This window comes from Onychomys torridus, chromosome 1 (assembly GCF_903995425.1).
Source record: "Onychomys torridus chromosome 1, mOncTor1.1, whole genome shotgun sequence".
In the NCBI taxonomy this organism is placed as follows: Eukaryota; Metazoa; Chordata; class Mammalia; order Rodentia; family Cricetidae; genus Onychomys; species Onychomys torridus.
In genome coordinates, this window is record NC_050443.1 from 129,058,532 (window position 1) to 129,076,580 (window position 18,049).

Here is an 18,049-nt window from a genome sequence, read left to right on the forward strand (position 1 = left end):
GGCTGGCCCCAGATCTTGTAGCTGTGACTGCAGAACTATCAAGACATTGGAATGATAGAGCTAATAGCAGTCTGCCCTGTTTGGGGGTGAGGAGATGACCAGTCTGTGGCTAACGGCTGTGGTCAGCACCAGGGACTTTCTATCATGTGGCAGAGTTTTGAAGGGCTGACCCCACACATGTCCTGTTACTGGCATGGGGGTTCCATCCCCCTCCAAGAGCCCCTCCAGCTTCTGCCCAGGGCAGCTAACACATCAAGGTCCTAGACTCGGTAGGTGGGAGTCCAGGCCCAGGATCTCCAAGGCCAGCACCCACCACCCAACTGTGTAACTTACTAGCTGTTCCTCAGTCCCCTCATCTGTGAAATGCTGGTCGATTGCTCTTCCCTCTTCAAGTCCCAGCCAGGTCCCAAGAGAGAAGGTCTGCAGAACCCTCACCACACTGGACAAATGCCAGAGCACATCAGTGGGGGTGGTGGGATGCTGAGGGAGTGTGTGTGAACCCCTGGCAGCCAGCTGCCCTCCCAGGCCAGGCTGTGAATCTTCAGCTGGTCACCCCCAGGTCACAGGATGGGGGAGGAAGGGGGCATCCCCTGCGCAGATTCATAAATCCTAAGGCTTCTATTTTTATGGGCCTGAAAGGCGTCCTTTCTCTGGAGACCCCAGCCCATCACAATGGGGGCCTGTTCCTCTGCTGGGGCTGTGATTTCATCTGGAGGAAATGTCTTAGGAGGGGGAGGGCCTGGCCACTTCCTGGCCTGGAGCGACTGTAGAGCACCTCCTCAGTCTCCCTTTCTCCACCCCCAGAGTGGCCCCTAATGACTAAACTGTGGTGGGGTCAGGACTCTGCCTCCCAGACCCTGAGGACTTCCAGGGCAGGCCACACCCTCTCCAGCAGGAGCTCTGCTGCCCCTACCCAGGCAGGTGTGAAGGGGTACCAGGACCCAGGCAGGTATGAAAGGGTACCAAGACCCAAACAGGTGTGAAGGTGTACCAGGAGAACCCTTCACATGTATGGAATGACTTAAGAAGTAGCCCTAAGGGGCCTCTTTCTCTGCCCTCTCCCTGACTACGGCCCAGTTTTCTGGTGATGATTCACACCTCTGGGTTAAATACTGACCATTCTGCAAGTTCCTCTTCCTAAAATGCAAACTTCTTTTTAAAATGCACATGCTGTCTTCTTCTCCATTGATTTATTATTATTATTATTGTTGTTGTTGTTGTTGTTATAATTATAGGGTCTCTGTATATCACGGTGGTCTCCAACTCTGTGTTTAGACCTTGAATTTCTGATCCTCCTGCCTCTACCTCCAGGGTGCTGGAATGACAGTTAATGTGCCTGGTTTTATGTGAAACTGCAGATCGAACCTGGACATTTTTCTCTGATTCTAGGCCTTGACCCCTGAGCCAAAGGGTTCAGGTGCACACAGCTTGCCCTCAGGTGGTGAGAATCTTCTTACTAGGGAGGCTCTCCAACCCCTCCCAGTTCCACACTCCCTTCCTGAAATGCCCACCCACTCCACTTGCCCCAAGCTTGCTGCTCTCTGCCAAAAGTCACCTCCCTTTTGAAGCCCTCCTTGACCATTCCCTTATGGGGGGCTGCAGGTCCCTCAACCCAACCTGGCCCAGACAGGCCTTGCAGTCAACTTACTCAATACTTACTGCTGCTGTTGCCTGGGCTCAACAGAGTCTTGGGGGTTGGGACTTCAGCAACCATACAAGGCCCAGTGGCATCACCCCAAACCACCACCATAAGACACAGCTGCCAGTGACGGCCATGTCCTGGTCGGGAGGGAAACAGCAGTCCCTTCCTGGCTTACACTCACCCTGCTTGCCGACCAGTGCTTCTCTGATAGCCCAGTGGAGCCCCCTCCAACCATCCGAGCAGTGTTAGGTGGTTCCTGCCTTTGTAAAATGGGATGCCACCATCACCAGGCTGCAGTGACAACCGATGGGTGCCAACCCCACAGGGCTGCCACAGGCCCGAGCACAGCTGGGGTCCCTGCATGATGGTGACTGTAGTAGAACCCTCAGGCCTACTGACAACCTAGAACTGCCAGGGACCAAAGGACAGACTGAAGGCCTTGGCCTGTAGATCCCACGGTGAGGGCCAACAGCAGCCTGTGTGACCTATCAGCCTGACATCTTCTTCTCAGGCACATCCACACGCACCAGGGTCACTACTCCAGAATCCTTGAGGAAGTATTGGACTGTCTTTCTCCTTCCCAGGCCTGCAGCCCATCAGGGAAGGGTGGCCGAGGGGCTGGCCTTTGAAAGCACAGGAAGGGATATGGCGGCAGAGGAGGTGATAGAAAGTTGCGTGGGCTGAGGGCCGCGTGCGCCACCAGCCTGTGCCCGGGTGTGTGCAACCCAAGTTAGAGGCCTGAAAGCTGTCGCTTTTCACACATCAGCTGTGCTGGAGCAGAAGGCAGAACTGAGTCTGCCCAGGGCCGGGGCAGAGTTTCAACAGGAGAGGGGTCCTCAAATGCCTGGCCCATGGAGCATAGACAGTGTTCCTGGGGCAGCTGGGCCAGGAGAGGAGAGCCAGTGTTCTGTCCCCAGCCAGGGCCTAAGACTGGCAGACGACACCTGCCACATCCTTACCCCCACCCATGGCCTGGAAGGGCAGTATCTCACTTCCTCTGCCCCTCACCATTAGGGGTCCTCACTGTACTCCTCCAGGTTAGTCTGTCTGTTTGCATCTCACAGATGGGGAAACTGAGGTGCCACGAAGTTAGTAACACAGTGAGGGTCAGAGTCAGGCTGTGAAGCCAGTCCTGCTGTCCTGCTGTCCTGCTGTCCTGCTGTCCTGCTGGTAAAGCATCAATGGACTAGTGACCAGAGGCCATTTCCTATAAAAAGCACCACCTGGGGGTCAGGCATGGAGTTACAGGAATGGGGTCATCAGGAATCAACCCTTCCACAAAAGGTGGATACCTATGGTCACCTGTACTGAACTAGAAATGATTCCAACAATTATTCAGCCGCGTTTATTTTTTTTTTAATTATGTAATGTTTACTGCTACTAGATACGGTAGCAAGCAGTCACAGAATCCCCTTTTAATACTCCTAACACTCTCTATGAACTGTTATTTTTCTCCCCATTTTACAGATAAGGAAACTGAGGCTTAGAGAGGTTAACATAACCTGACCAAGGTCACTCAGCTCAGTAAACACTGGAGCCAGGCATAAGGCTCCAGAGCCTCCTGCTTGGCCCTGCTGGCCCCTCCCCACCAACCCTCACCAGACTCCATTTATCACCAGTCTCCACTTCCAGTTCTCACGCTAATTATTTTCCACTCCTCTTCAATGAAAAGAATTTGCCATCTGCCACCAGGCCCTGCCACTGACACCAGCCAACTCCCCAGGAATCAAGTGGGCCTTTCGCTTCCTGCTGGCTGTTCTGGGAGAGCTGCTGGCTGCTGAGGGATGGGGGAGGGAGGGCCAGAAAGAGTGGCAGGACCCTCTCTTTGGCAGCCTGGACCTGACTCCCACATTCTGTCCTGGGCAAAAGGGTTTCCTGAAGGTGGAAGATCCCTCTCGTGCTGGCCAGGCCAGGCTTTGCTGCTGAGTTCTTCCTCAGAGATCATGTCTTTTCGTCCGCATAGCCTTCTCAGGCTTGTCTCAGTCCTCTGGGCAGAGGTGGCCTGCAGGGACCTGGACAGGCAAGCTATGCTGGCCTCAGGTGCCATTCTTCCCCTGGGAGCTGTGGGCATGCAGCCAGTCTCCTCCCACCCCTGCAGCCCGCTCACTCCACTGGCTCTCCTAACCACTCCCCCTTCAAGTGCACAGGCCTGGAGGCTGCTGCAAGAGCAAGCACCACCTTCCTGCTGCCTGTTTGTATCTCACATCTGGACCAGGGCTGATCCTGTCACTTCTGTTGGTCTGTACCTCTCTGAGCCTCAGTTTCCTTGTTTGTAAAATGAGACAATGAAGTACTCACTTCTCGGAGGGGCTGCGGAGGGCAGGTGAGAACGTCACAGAGCCCGGTCTGCTCCCATTCTGGCTCATTCATCAGTTTTCCCCAGTGTGTATAGAATCTTTACCTCTGCACCAAGCCTGCAACAGAAAGTCCCTGGCCCTCTATTCCCAGGGGCAAGCACGCCGGCACCCAATCCTGTTTGAGTGATCTTCTCAGGTAGGCTTGGTGGTATCTCTGAGGAAACTACCAAGGTATTGACTCCTTGAATCCACAAGTCAGTGAGGTGGGAATACCATCTCTCTATAGGGGACAGCTTGGACTCCTGAGCTCTCACCCACAGCCACAAGGCTGTAGAATACTCCAAATTCATACCCTATAAAAAAGCTGTGTACCTATCTGTCTGTGCGACCGAGTTTCAGATAGTCATTCTGCAGACCTCTTCCCCACCCAAACTCAACATGCTCTGGGGACAGCGATCCCCTCATGTTCCCTGCCCATTCCAGTATTCTTTCCACCACACTGCTCCTCCCAGAAAGTTCCCCTTTGGCTGGGGCCACATGCTTCGCTTCCCAGATGGCTCCCCTGCAGGGAAGTTCATCAGATCTCAGCTGTACCCCATTCTCAGCTCCTCAGAACTTCCTCTAGAGGAAACTGTCAGTCTCTGGTGCTAGTGACACCTCAGAGAGGAATTAGCACCTTCCACTTCCTTAAGGGATCCCTAATGAGGTGGTTAATGAGGTGTTAAGTGGGCACACCAAGCGTGACACCTCCCTTCTGGGGACCCCCCACCCCTAGGGCCCAGCCTACCCTGAGCCATGTTCAGCCCCACCTCCTCAGGCAGTAGACCAGCCCTTGGATCTGGTCTGCTTGGGTACATGCTGTTCAACGGTGAGGTGAGAGAAAGCCTCCAGATGAGCTGTGTGTACCTCCGAAGGCCACCTCCTGGGTAGTACAGTCATCTAGGGCACAGGCCAGACGCTCAGGCTCTGGGGTTTCAGCCACTCCCCAGTCATCTTCAAAGCCAGCAGGGATCAAATGACAGCAGCGCTCCTTCCCCAGGGAGCTGCTCTACAGAGCTCTGGTGACTTGAAGGGCTAACACCCACCCCTACCCCCCAACTGTGGAATATGGGGCCACTTTCAGCACAAGCTGTGGCCCGCTCCATCATTCGATTGTCTCTCCTTCTTGTGCCAGTTGAGGGGACCCTGGCAGGCAGGTCTCTGGAGCCTGGCACTCCATGTCATTTAGTGCTCACAAAGGCCTGAAAACCATGAGATGGAGGAACCCTCTAGTCAGTTCTGGCATCCAGGGAGAGCCGTGGGGTTGCTACTCAGGTGCCTGGACTCATGGGACTGTCACCAAGTCTCTTTTCTTGCCTGAGCTAGGAGGGCAGAAGGGTCTAGAGAGGGAAACTCTTGCCTGCAGGCCACAGCTTCTTCCCTTCTCATACGCCCTCTTCCCTCCTACCTCTCAGTAGGACAAAGCTGGACTCACCACAAGTTACACAGGCCTCTGAGAAGGGAGAGTGCCTGGGAGGCCCCTACTGCTGGGTGGAGCCCAGGCTGGACCTGGCACTGGTCCTAGGGACTCTATTTCTCAGCCATCCACTGGGCAAAGACTTCAGAGTGCAGCGCAGAGGCCAGCCACTTCCTACGATGAGTCAATGGCTGACACTGATGACGGCCTCTTCCCTCGTGGGCTGGGGGATGGCAGGACACAGCCATTTCAAAGTTGCAGAGTGTTGAGAGCAGGCTCTGGGGGAGGTGGGGGGAGGGAGTGGGAGGAGAGGAAGGAGGGGAGGCTGCGGTCAGGATGTATAATAAAGAAATAAATTTAAAAAAGGCGAGGGAGCAGGCTCTGACACTGACAGGGTGCTTGGGAGTATAAACTACACATACTCACTGCTTTAGGAACCATTCTCTCCCTCAAAAGCCTATCATGGAGCCAGTGAGACAGCTCAGCAGGTAAAGGCACTTGCCACACAAACCTGATAACCCAAGTTTTAACAGGCAGAACCAACTCCACAAAGCTGTCCTCAGACTCCCATAGACATGCTATGGAATGCACGCTTGCCGTCTCCCATCATATACACACCAATAAAGTGTGGTTGGTTGATTGGTTTTAAAGAATGTCATGATTCCTAAATGGCCTTTAAATAAAATTAAAGCTCTCAGGCATTGGCCCTAAGGCTATCTACCGATGGCCCAGACCCCTCGCACCCTGCCATGATCGCCAAGGCCCTGCTCTATATCCCATCTCTTTCTTGTGTGCCAGGTCCTGCCCCTGTTCACAGGTGCCACCAGTTGCTCCTGGCCAGAGGCTTTGTCCTCTCCTGATCCCCTTGCTTCATGTGCTCCTGCTGTTGACGGTCTCTTCGGGTGCCTGTCCCCACTGTCACCAAGCTCCAGCCCTGGTGGTGGCTCAGCCTGTGGCCCACTTTCTGCATATTTCTGGTATGTCAACTTCACATTCTCTGCTACATGGCAAGTTCCTGGGGAGAAAACTTGGCTTCTGCCTGCTTCTGTGCTGGTCTGGGGATAGGCCCCAGTACTCTGAGCAACCAGGAGGCTGAAAGGAAGAGGCACTAGGGGGCAGGGCACATGCCTCCAAGCCAAAGCTGCCCACACAGGACCTGGACGGAACCCATGGCCCACTTTGTTCAGGGTAGGTGAAGGCTGGGCAGAGGCAGGGCCCAGCCTGTTTGGTGTTACCTTCCTTCCCACAGGCCTTGCCCTTGATAGCCAAGTACCCAGCACCGCCACACTGTCACATGTGTGGTTTCACTCCCTTGGTGCATCAGGAGGTGGAGCTGGGGCCCTCTGCTGTCACTTGGCACAACAGAGCAGGGGCAGTGGCAGGGATTTGGCAGGCCGTGTTTCAGTCAACCTGGGGCTGCTGCCCACTGCAGAGGGGTGAGGCAGGCCTCTGTGCTGGCCCTCACCTGGCTGAGAGAGGTCAGTGGGCTCTTTCTTCAGGGAGCAAACCTTTTAAGGAAAGGGAGGGTGGCAATGTGCATGAGTGTAGGTGAGTGCTAATGGGATGCCCATCTGGTGTCTCCAGGCCAGACAAGGTCGTGGTGAGACCAGAGAGGCTGAGGTTCCTGCCAGGCCGAGACTAGTACCTCATCTCCCCCAGGGTTCAGCACGGCAGCAATGTGACAAAGGCTGCTTCCTCAGCAGGCACAGTCCTTTCCTGCACATCCCAGGAAGGCTCTGGAGTGGAGGATGGCAGTGAGGGGGGGTCGGGCCTGCGTCATAGCTCGTGCTGGCTTCTCCACCCTCAGTGGCCGCTGGCGGCTATAAATACCACTCCATTCTCTGGATGCTGCAGGAGATGACCTAGAATCGTGGGCTTGGAGGCCTCCTGGGGCCCCCTCCCTGCTCATTTCAGATGAAGCCTGTCTGACCAGAACATCCTTGCAGCTGGAGAGTCAGCTCCCTATCCGAAGCAGGGGCAAGACCAGAGCAGTAGCCAAGACCTGAGCAATGCCTCAGTCAGCCATGGGAAACCCCAAACCCAAAGGACAGTACTTGACAGGCTGGGTACTAAGGACACCAGGCCAAGAGACACCAAAGAGACAGTGCTCAAGAACACCAGACACCTGAGACCTGCTGCCATTTGTACCACTACCCCACTGGCCCCATATGGCCTTGGGCTCTCTCCAGGGCCCCACTCAGAGCTGAAAGTTCCAAAGCCATTGGATCCTAAGCCATCTTCTTTACCTTCTCAGTCCCACAATCTCTCTGTGGTTTTTGAATTCAAACTGGATTCCAAACATGTCATCACCCTGGGAGCCTATCTGGGACATAATCCACTTTGTCGGTGACCTTTGGAGAGCTGAGCTGTTGTTTAGACAGGTGGCAGCTTCCTCCTCCTACCTGGCAGCCTGCCTCTGAGGGAGGCCTTTGCTCTTAGAAGTCCAGAAATGGGTGACCAGGAGCAGCACAGGAGAGAAGGGGACTCCCAGACAAGGAAGAGTAAGGACACCAATCCTCACAGTGATGGGGTTCAGTCCCAAGTTTCCTAGCTTGGGACAGGCCAGGCTTCAAGAGAAGACAAGGCACAGCTGACCGGGGAGAGGCCAGGGCCATGTGAGCACAGGTGCAGCCTGGCAATTCTTTCCTGGAGCCATCCGCTACTCACCAGACAATCAGTGTGCCCACCACATGCCCAGGACCTATAGCGTGGCCAAAAGGAAAGGCTGAGATGGAGTGTTATGGGGCCAGACTCCCATGCTACCTACAGTCCAGAAGGAAAAGGAGAACCCAAGCTAATCTTCACATATGGCAAGGAAAATTCTATTATAAGACAGAGAGGTCACAACCCCCGAGTGTGGCTGCCCAGGGAACCTGGAGCTGGAATTGGGTCAAGCGAGGCAGAGAGACGACAGAGAGCATAGGAGAGGGCAAGCACAGAGCACAGACCTCTACACGGGCTGCATGGGAGGAGACAGAGGGTGGGGCCAAGGCCAGGTTAGCAGAGCAGGGACGGAGAAGAGACTGAAGGGGCAGACGGAGTGGGGGAGGGGGAGGGGCAGCACTGCAGGGTCTGGTGGGACTTTGGCCGAGGCAGATGTGAGGTGAAAGAGCGTCTGTGGTCCAGGTTGAGAGTCAGCATAAAGAACAGTGATAGGCAGGTTACTGGGCTGTGCAATGGACAGGTCTCTGGAAGGATGTCTTTAAATCACAGGCCTGGAGCTCCCTAAGTCCACACAGAAGCACCATATTTCCAAAAAGTTCTGGTTCAGCCCAGTCCTGATTCAGGTGAACAAGTATGCCGGAACATGTCCATGGCAGGTACCACTCAGGAATGGTCACTGGGTTCTGTTCCCAAAGTATGCTCAGAGTTTGAGACATTTCCCCTGAATAGTCAACGCCTCACTGTTCTTGTCACCCAACCTTGACCATGAAAATCACCGTCCAGGGAGGCTGAACTCAGGAGACAGACTCAGCTAATGTAAACTCCACTCAGGGAGGGGTATGGAGAGCAGATCTTTCTGAAGTCAACTATCCACCAATCCATCCATCCACCCAATTATCCATTCATTAAAACATCCATCCATCCATCCAATCATTCATTCAAGCACCTCTCCACCCACCCACCTACCTATCACATCCATCCATCAGCTAACTTAAGCACTCGTCTACACCTCCTTTCTTCCTCGGCAGTCCGATTTCCACTCATTTCACAACGCCATCACACTAGAAAGTGTTCTTCTCACACTGGGCTGCTGGTCCTGTGGGAACTGGTCTCTGCCTACATTCACCTCCTCTCATGCTGTCTCATCCCTTTCCTAAACACAAGCCTTTACTCTGGCCTTCCATCCCTGTCCTTCTTTCTTCACTTACTCCCCCACCCCATCTCTGAATGCCTGCCTCTCGGGTGTCACTCGGTTCCCAGCTCAGGCCCCTCTCCTTAGGCCTGCCCGTCTCAGGTAACCCTCCCCATCACACAAGTCAGTTGTGTTTTCCTCTCAGCACTGTGTACCACCTAATGCTCTCTAGCCTTCTCTGTGGCTCTCCCACCAGGGTGTGGCTCCCCAGGGGCAAAGGCCTCTCCTGTTCTCCTCCCTATTATGTCCTCAGTCCCCAGAAAATGGCCTGGGAGGTGGAAGGAGCTCACCAAGACTCCGCTGCCTGAAGGAAGAACCATTTCTGAGCAAGGCCCAAGAGACAGAGAGAGATGATGTACAGGAGTCAGTACAGAGCCGCGCCCAGAGCCCAGAGCTCTGATCTCAAGCTTTTTCTTTGCCAGGATGTCAAAGCCCAAACCCAACTGCCCCTGTAGCAGGCAGGGACTATGCAGGAGCTCACACTGGCACCCAGTGAGTGTGCTTTGGGTGGGGCAGGAGTAAGACGGTATCCTTATCCTATGGAGGAAGCTTGCAGCAGGAAAGGAAGGTTGAATGGTCTGCTTGTGGGGAGGTTCTGTTGCCTAAGGGGCTCCCCAGCAGTGATAAGTCTGGCTCTCCCTCATCTCCCAGAGCTGAGCACCAGGTCTTCCTGGGCAGTGTGATTTGTGCCATCTTTATTAGGTATCTAGGGGGAAGGAAGGAGGAACTCAGAGAAGAGTCCTGAGGCCCGTGTTCTCAGGACAAAGCCAAGGAAATCAAGCCCTCTCCTAATGACAGGGCCCGACCAATGATGCAATGGCAGCCTGCCTATAAGCAAAGAACAGGGCCTGGGGAAGACTGTCCATGGGTTCCCTTCTTCCCTGGCACCCTCAGTTTCTACCATCTTCAGCCTCTGCCTCAGGAATAAAGCCCCTGAGAGATACGGAGCTCAAGCCTGCTGTTGCCTTTCTAGGGACCCTGACGTGCCCTGGAGATTATAAATGGAACAGGGATTACTACTATGACCTAACTCTATAGGGGCCTCCATTTTTGAAGTCTACTAGAACAAGCCTATTCAAACCTAACACCTGTGAGTCCCTGTGATCCAGGCAAGGCTCTAAGCCTGGGCTCCTCTTCCTACGATGAAGACAGAAGCAGCCACTGCACCCTTGGCCACTGGAAAAAGGAGGGAGAGCCTGAGCACCGAGCCTGCTCTCGGGGTGCTTACTCCTTCCACCTCCTGCCCTGGGACTCCCGCTTGCTCCAAGGAAGTGCTACAATGGCCACGCCCCATTACTCCTGTGAATTCACACAAGACACACCCGGACACGGGTGGTAGGGTTCACCTTAGCTTCTCTTCCTCCTGCTTATCCCAGCACAATCCCAACGAGCCGAGAGGAAGAGTACGGAGGAGTTTTCACACCAATACCTCTTACTCGGAGGCTGAGAGCTGAGGAAGGGCAATAGGCTGGTGCTGGAGCTAAGGCTGGGTAACGGCTGATTTGAAGTCCCTGTGGTCCATGGGTGCCAGCCTTTCCCCATCATCGGTACAGAGCCTCCTCATAGCTCTTCTGGGGCTCTGACAGGATGCATGAGATCACGTCTGGGAAGTGCTCAGAGAGGGAAAAGGCCAGAGGGATAGAGGTAGGATTAATTATGTATTAATGTGTTTATTGTATTAGTGCTTCTGTTGACTGCAGGGGCAGAGTGGGAAATGCATGGGACTTGGGGTCAGTCAGTGTGAGCTACAATTGGACCTGGTCACATAACAGGTATGTGCAAGGTGCAGCCTCTGAGCTCGAGGCCTGGAGAGGAGGAGAAACAACTGCAGGATGCTGGTGGGAGAGCAACTCAGACCAGTTGCCTTCCCTGTAAATGAGAATGCCGAGTCACGGGCCACAGGGCTGTGCATGGGGAGGGGTGGTGGCAGGCCCCTGGTACCAAGGTGTGTATGAATGGTAAACAGTGGGCACTCTTTCCACCACTGGAGGACAAGGCATAGGAAGAAAACCCCCAGGGTGGGCTCTGTAGTACGCCAGTCCCCGCCAGGCTAGCCAACTATGTTTGTTACCAAGCAGCATACTGAAACAACTCCCCTATGCCCAAGCCCAACCTAGAATCAGAGAAACAGCTCTCTCTTTCCATCTGTCCTGCTTAGTCTTGGGCACCTGGGATCCCCACAGCTAGGAGCCAAAGGTTATCTCTGTTGTGACAGGCTGTCTTCTTAGCCTTAGCACTCTCTCAGGCCAGTCTGACAGTGACCCGGCAACCTCCTGTGGCTGGGCCCACCTGGAAAGGTTGTTATCAAGTCTGAGTGAATGTGCTCTCCCAGCCTCCCTCTGTTTACAGAGCTCTTCACTCATGGGAGGCATAGCACAGCCTCTTGGTGACAGCCTGAATGTCCTCTTGGCTCATATGGGCAGGTACCTAGTGACACAGAAGTTATGGGCCATAGTGTTGACTTTGTTAAAGGTGACTACAAAGCAGAATGGAAACTCAAAGATGGTGCTCAGAGTTCCCATCTTACAGGACTAAACCCACTCCACAAGGCTGGCCACAGGCAAGACTACCGGAAGAGAAGTACCTGGCTGCCTGCCTAGCTAATGCAAGTCCCATCTTGGGCTGCCAGCTAAAGGATAAAGGGGGTTCCTCATCCTTGGATCTAGTTACTATTTACTTAGCCTGTTCCCTTTGACGCAGAGTCTCCAGGAGCCAGTGTGGATGAACTCCTGTCAGGCCGGGGAGGGTGCTGGAAGGGCAGATCTTTACGAGGCAGAACAGCACGGGAGAAGTTCAAGTTCAAGCTGCTGGAGCAGATTCAGCTAAAAGGGGTGAAGGGAAGGTCAGGGATAGGATGGCTTGAACCAAGACAGGCTCTCCTGCTAGGAGGAAGCATAGAGGCCTGCAGACTGGCCATTCCAGGACAGAAAGGAGCAGATGTGCCTGCACAGGGCTCCTGGCTCTGGCCATGTGTTTCTCTGTCCTTGCCACACAAAAGTCCCATTGATGCTGCCCCTCACCCCCACGCACTGGGGCCAGTGCCCCAGCACAGGGCTCTGGGGGCCTCTCCCGCTCCTAGCTGGCAGTCCAGCTGTTGCTGCTGTCGCTGCTGCTGTCCAGGCATGCCAGGCATGCCAGGCCTGAGCAATATGAAGTCACATGCTCTGCGCGGGCGAGGCCATGCATTGGCTGGGAGAGTGTCAGAGAGCACAGGAAGATACGTGTTCACGTACAGTGCAGGATCTGCAGAAAAGTCCGGTGCCAAGAAGCACTGCCACCTGCTTGTCTCCCCGCCTCAGTCCCGCCCACCTTCCAGAAGGGCAAATCCCTGGGCAAACAGTCACACAGGTGCAAGAGGCAAAGCAAAAGGTGAGGCAGGAGAAAGCAAACACCAGAGCCTCTGCTCTGTCGGCCACTGTGCCCAACACTTGGCCTGTGGTATCTGGAGGTCTTGAAGAGCAAATGAGTTGCCTCTGCTATGTACTCCCCCAGAGGGCCTGATTATAAAGCAGGGGAGGCAACAACAGGAAGAATGGGCAGGGCCTGAGGCCTCCAAACTGGGCTCTGACAGTTGCCTGCCACCCACCTAGGCCCGCCACACATCTCCCTCAAGCTTTGTCTAGGGGGACAGGCTAAGTAACTCCACAGGAGACATGCTGGAGAGGGGCCGGCTCACCTGGGCTTGGAATCTGCTGAAGGGCTTTGAGCAAGTCACAGGGCCTCGGGGCCAGTGATGGCCACCACTCACAACCTTCAAAGTTGGATGGATGGATGGATGAGAACTATCTCTAAGTCCTCGGCATAGGAGAGATACTCTAAAGAGAGACCCTTGTTCCCCTCCCTTTGGCCACCAGGCTATAGAAACAACAGTCCCCAAAGAATTAAAAAAAATGTCCTTAGGACTGTCATGCTGGGGGGGAGAAAGGCTGAGGCCTGGTGCTGCCAGAGGAGAAACTTGACCCCTAGGAAGAGATTTCACACAATTCTGACCACTTTGCAGGACAGACTAGAGCCGATGATCAGCAAGGCCACACCCTGACCAGGACTGTTTAGTTAGGCATACATCTTGCCTTCTATTTAAACCTAAGCCTCCCGCCAGGACCCTGGAGACAGACTTGGAGGAGTCGCTGGACCCTTCTCTCCTCTTCCCTTCAGCATGGCCGAGGCGAGCTCTCTTTTCACTGTTTGTTTCTAACTGGCCAGCAGGGAACAGATGGCCAGTCTAGTTTGTTGGGTCTGCCAGAGCTCAGGCTTTGACCCTAACAGCTCCAGTAACAGACACAGGGTTCAACACACACGAGACACTCACTGTGTGGATGCTCAGTCTAGAGCTGCCTGTGGGTGTGGGTGGACTGGGGACAGGTTCAGAATGAAGGGTAGTGCTGCAGGGGTCTAGCATGCTCACCCAGCTGTTCTTGGACCCCATGGGCAAACAGTGCCAACACCTGACCTGTGGCTGTAGGGCCAGGCAGGAGGAAAGGATAGCCCATATCTACCACAGTGTCAGAGGCTGCTCTTGCTGGCCTCAAACCCAGGGCAGAACCCCTAGAAGTGAGAGAGATTCCTGCCACTTCCATTTGGAGCTTTGGCTGTAGGCCGACTCCACCCCAGATGCAAACAGGCGACAGGCCATATTCTAAGGGCCCAATGGAGACACCATGGTCTTCTTTTGCTCCATGTGCCTCAGTTGGGTGAGCTGCAGGCAGTATTCTTCAGGCCTCCTGTTGCAGGCCACAATGCTTTCTCCAATCTTGCTGTCTTCAGAGCTCTTCAGGTTTCCCAAGTTTAGCCTAAACAGCCCCTCCAAGACACTGTTGGGGCCGTCCAACCCCCTAGGTGGAACAATTGACGTTCCTCCATCCTACACTTCCTGAAGGCTGGGGGCTGCGACAGGGCAGGGCTGTACACCCTGCATCTCCATGTCCTGGCATCTAGCACAGAGCCTGGTGCCTAGCAGCTGCTCAAGAAATGTCAAACAAGGCCCAAGCCAGGCTCCTTGCTCCTCTCAGATCATGCTGCCAGCACACTTGGCCAAGAAGATTCAAAGTCGGCTAGCAGGAACCAGGGCAAGACTACGTCTCTGAGCTGGGGAACTCAAGACTTCTGCGCCTTAAGAAAGTGCCCAACTTGCATGCATCAGGCTTCACCCACCATCAGAGGCAGCTCTGGGGACATGAAGGCTGCCTCTCCATCTCCAAAAGCAGAAAGCAAAGTTAACAGGGGGTGAGCAGGGGAGGTGCACCGGAACCGCGGGAGAAAGGCAGTTGTGGCTGCCATCTGCTGTGAGCAAGATGTTTGGAGAACATGCGCTCCTAGCTCTGAGGTCTCCCAGCCAACTTGGGAGGGTGGGGTGGCCACTCTGCAGATGGGAGGAGGCAGCTCAGCCAAGACCTGAGAGGCCACCAAGGGGTGCTAAGGCCAGTCCTACCCACCCAAACTCTGTAGCTGCACCCGCCTGACCTTCTGATTCTTGAGCATAAGGGGGCCAGGATGCTATTGGCTTTGGGGAGTTGATTCTACAATATGACAATGGTAACTTACACATAAGGGTAATAAGGATAACACTATCAGCTGCTGTTAACTGAAAGCACGGTGCTTGTCTGAGTCTCTTCCAGCCATCACCTCACTTCACCCCATCATTCCCACAAAAGGGCAAAAAGGGTCCAAGAAAAGGTTACCAGTCCCTGCTCCTCCCTGTGGTAAGACTTAGCTACTAGAACCCACCCAAACAAGGTTCTGAGGTCCTTGACTTTTTTTTCTGTCTCAAGACAGGATTTCTCTGTATAGCCCTGGCTGTCCTTAGATCAGGCTGGCCTTGAACTCCCAGAGATCTGCCTGCCTCTGCCTCATGATTGCTGGGATTAAAAGCGTTCACTGTCACCACTGTGTGTGTCCCTTGACTATTCTTTAAAGTCCAGGAAGCAATAAATAGAACACCCTGACAGAAAGGAGCCTCCTGAGCCACTGAAGACCAAGGATACAAAGACCTGTCATAGGCCATACATGCTCAGTAGCAGGAAGGAAGCAAACCCTAGAACTCTGCCTGCTCCCTAGGTTTCTACAATCTTGCCCCACCCTGATCCAGGACTGGCCTCACCTTCCTGTCCTCAGTGCTACCTAACTTACCACACAGGGCTACCCCTGCCTCCATACAAGCAGCTTGGCACTGTACTCACTCACTGGGTAGAACCATCCCAGCTGGGACCTGATGCTCCTTCATGTCACCCAAGTATGCTGTCTGCTTAGGTCACAACTGGCTTAGCCTTCCCCAGTTGTGGGCCAAGCTGAGTACTGGATTAGGCTTCATCTGCCTGGGACACCTTACCACTGTGCCTGTCCATAAGGAATCAGCATCCTTTGGCCCAGATGTGCTACGGACATTCGGATCCCCTGCTCGTCAGAGGTGCTGGCTCTGGCACCTGACCAACAACACTGCCACATTTCTCACAGGGCTGGTTGGCTGGCTGGGTGTCATGACTGAATCAGGCCTGGGCTCTAACTCTGTCTCCTAGAGGCAGCCATCTCCACAGCTACGCTAGCCCAGGGAGTCAGGGGGCAACACCCTCCCGCACTGGTAACAGCAAGACAAAGATCTGGGGCTAGTCACCCAGAACTGCACATCCCCCAACCCCCCCCCACTGCTGCCACCGCCCCCACGGGCCTGCTAGCAAGCCCTGCACTGCCGTGCTGTCTGCTCAGCCCTCCCCCACCCTCCCCACACCGTGATTGCAACACCTCTGTCCTACTGCCTGCCCGAGGACAGACAGACGAGCTCTGGGTGTCTGAGAACCAAGTGCCCAGGACCTGTGAGTTCTCTGGCTGGGGTAGGGGGAAGCCAACAGTGTTCTCCTTTCTCCCAGGGATCCTTGGCCACTGCTAGGTCACTGGGTTGACCCCACTTCCTGCCTCTCACAGTCCTCAGCCTGGCGGCCCTGTCTGTGTCTGGTAAGTGCCTGTGAATCAATGGATTCCCTATTCCCTGGTCTCTTGTCAAGGGCAGGGTAAGAAAGGCCTTCGGCTCAGGAATTTTCAAGACCCGAGCCTTATTTGTCTCACATTGGGAAGCAGGGGTGGTAGGCTCTTTGGCAACCTTGGAACGCTGTACTGACTCTACCCCCTCACCCCATCCTGGGACTGAGTGTGAGTTGCTGTCACCACCCAGACACCTTCACAACTCCTGCCTCAGCAGAGGCCCAGCCAGGCCCAGGGTGAGTCAGCCAGGGAAGTCCCAGCATCAGCACCCCCACTGGAGAGCTCTGCTGACACCTATGAGTGGGGCATCCAGCCCCTCCCACAGAGGGTGAGAGGAACACCCGGGCTCCCTCACCCCCATCTCTGCTCCCTGAGAGGAGAGACAGGCTGGTGGAGCAGGAGGAACTCACACCATAGACAGCCCTGAAAGGTAGGCCATGGGCACACGGTTGCCCTCCGATAGCCTCTAACCCCTCAGGCTTGGCACATTAGTAGGAAGAAGTCTCTGGTGGCTCCTGGCCAGTGCCACTTACTCTGGCCTCTGAATACCCTGCTTTCCAGCTTCTGGCACCTGGATAGCTCCAAGAGATGATGGGATGGGCACCCTACCTCATTCTTGAGGTGCCTCATCTTTGTCAAGCCAGGATAGAGGGAGGACTGAGGCCCAGACGGGTGGTCCACTCATCCCCTTTCCAGGAGGTGAGAAAGGCCAAGCAGAAAACAAGGCCAGGAGAGAACCAGGCAGAGCCAGCTAGAAGTCCTGTTCTGAAAGAAATAGAAAAGATGGCCAGGCCTGTAAACCCACCAGACCGGTTGGTGCCAGAGGTCACTGGCTACCTCCTGCGGCTTGCTTGACAGTGCAAAAGAGATTGCTGCCTTTTGCAGGATGCTCCCTTCCCCCATACACACACACACACACACACACACACACACACACACACACACACACACACAAGAAATTGCTGCCTTTTGCAGGATGCCCCCTTCCCCCATACACACACACACACACACACACACACACACACACACACACACACACACACCTCTATCCCTTTCTGGTCTGGCACTCACATAGGGAGGGCCCTCTGTCTCTGCCTAGGTAAGAGAAGTGAGGTAGGAATGATGTTCTGAGCATGCTCCACCCACAGCCTTGAGTGGCTCAAAGCCCAGGGCAGGAGAGCAGGTCTATGGCCTGAGCTCCCAGACCAGGAGGCATTGGCCATATTCTGAGATGCCACAGTCCATCCTCGAGGCGTTTGCTGGACAGATTGACAAGAAACCCAAGGTGGGCCAGTGAGTACGGGGTTACAATGCAAGAGACCTCAGAATGGGGTCAGTGCTCAGTCAGGAGACAGAGAGGCATCCAAGAGGGAAGGTGCCTGTCTGGGTCATATTTCCTCTCCTCCTTCCACCCCAGGACCAAATGGGAGATATACCGTGCACAGGGCCCACTCTCCAGCCACTGCTCTCGGGAGGCCCCAGAGCTGAGCACCACCATTAGTTCCCCACAACCTTCTCTGGGCCACATGCAAAAGTAGCTCCTCTGGGCTCCTGGACTAGAGGGTGCACATCAGACAAGACACAGAGGCCCAGGGGCTGCTTCTCCAGCTTCCCAGGATCACATGCAGGCTGGATATTGCCTGGGCAGGTATTAGAGACCCTGTCCATGGGCTGTGGGCTGTGATAGGTAGCTGGGAACGCTCCCATTTAGGCTTCTCCAGTCCCTACCAGCTGGGCTTTATCTTCAGCTCCTGCTGGGCTCCCCCTTTCTCAGTTCTTCCTAAAGTTGGGCATCTTGCACTTCCAGGGCAGGGAAGTGGGTGGTG

General features: G+C 54.7%; 1 protein-coding gene across 4 annotated transcripts in view; it reads right to left on the reverse strand.

Moving 5' to 3' along the window:
* Dagla (diacylglycerol lipase alpha) overlaps positions 1-18,049 on the reverse strand; it is a 60,448-nt gene that overhangs the window by 28,623 nt on the left and 13,776 nt on the right. Inside the window, exon 2 of one of the 4 annotated variants that reach the window (XM_036205174.1) lies at positions 5,414-5,673. The exons of 2 other annotated variants lie outside the window; for them this stretch is intronic. The gene's annotated coding sequence lies outside the window, so the exon portion shown is untranslated. Of the gene's footprint in view, positions 1-3,940; positions 4,203-5,413; positions 5,674-18,049 lie in introns of those variants that run through there. One more of the 4 variants, XM_036205181.1, reaches the window with a different exon arrangement.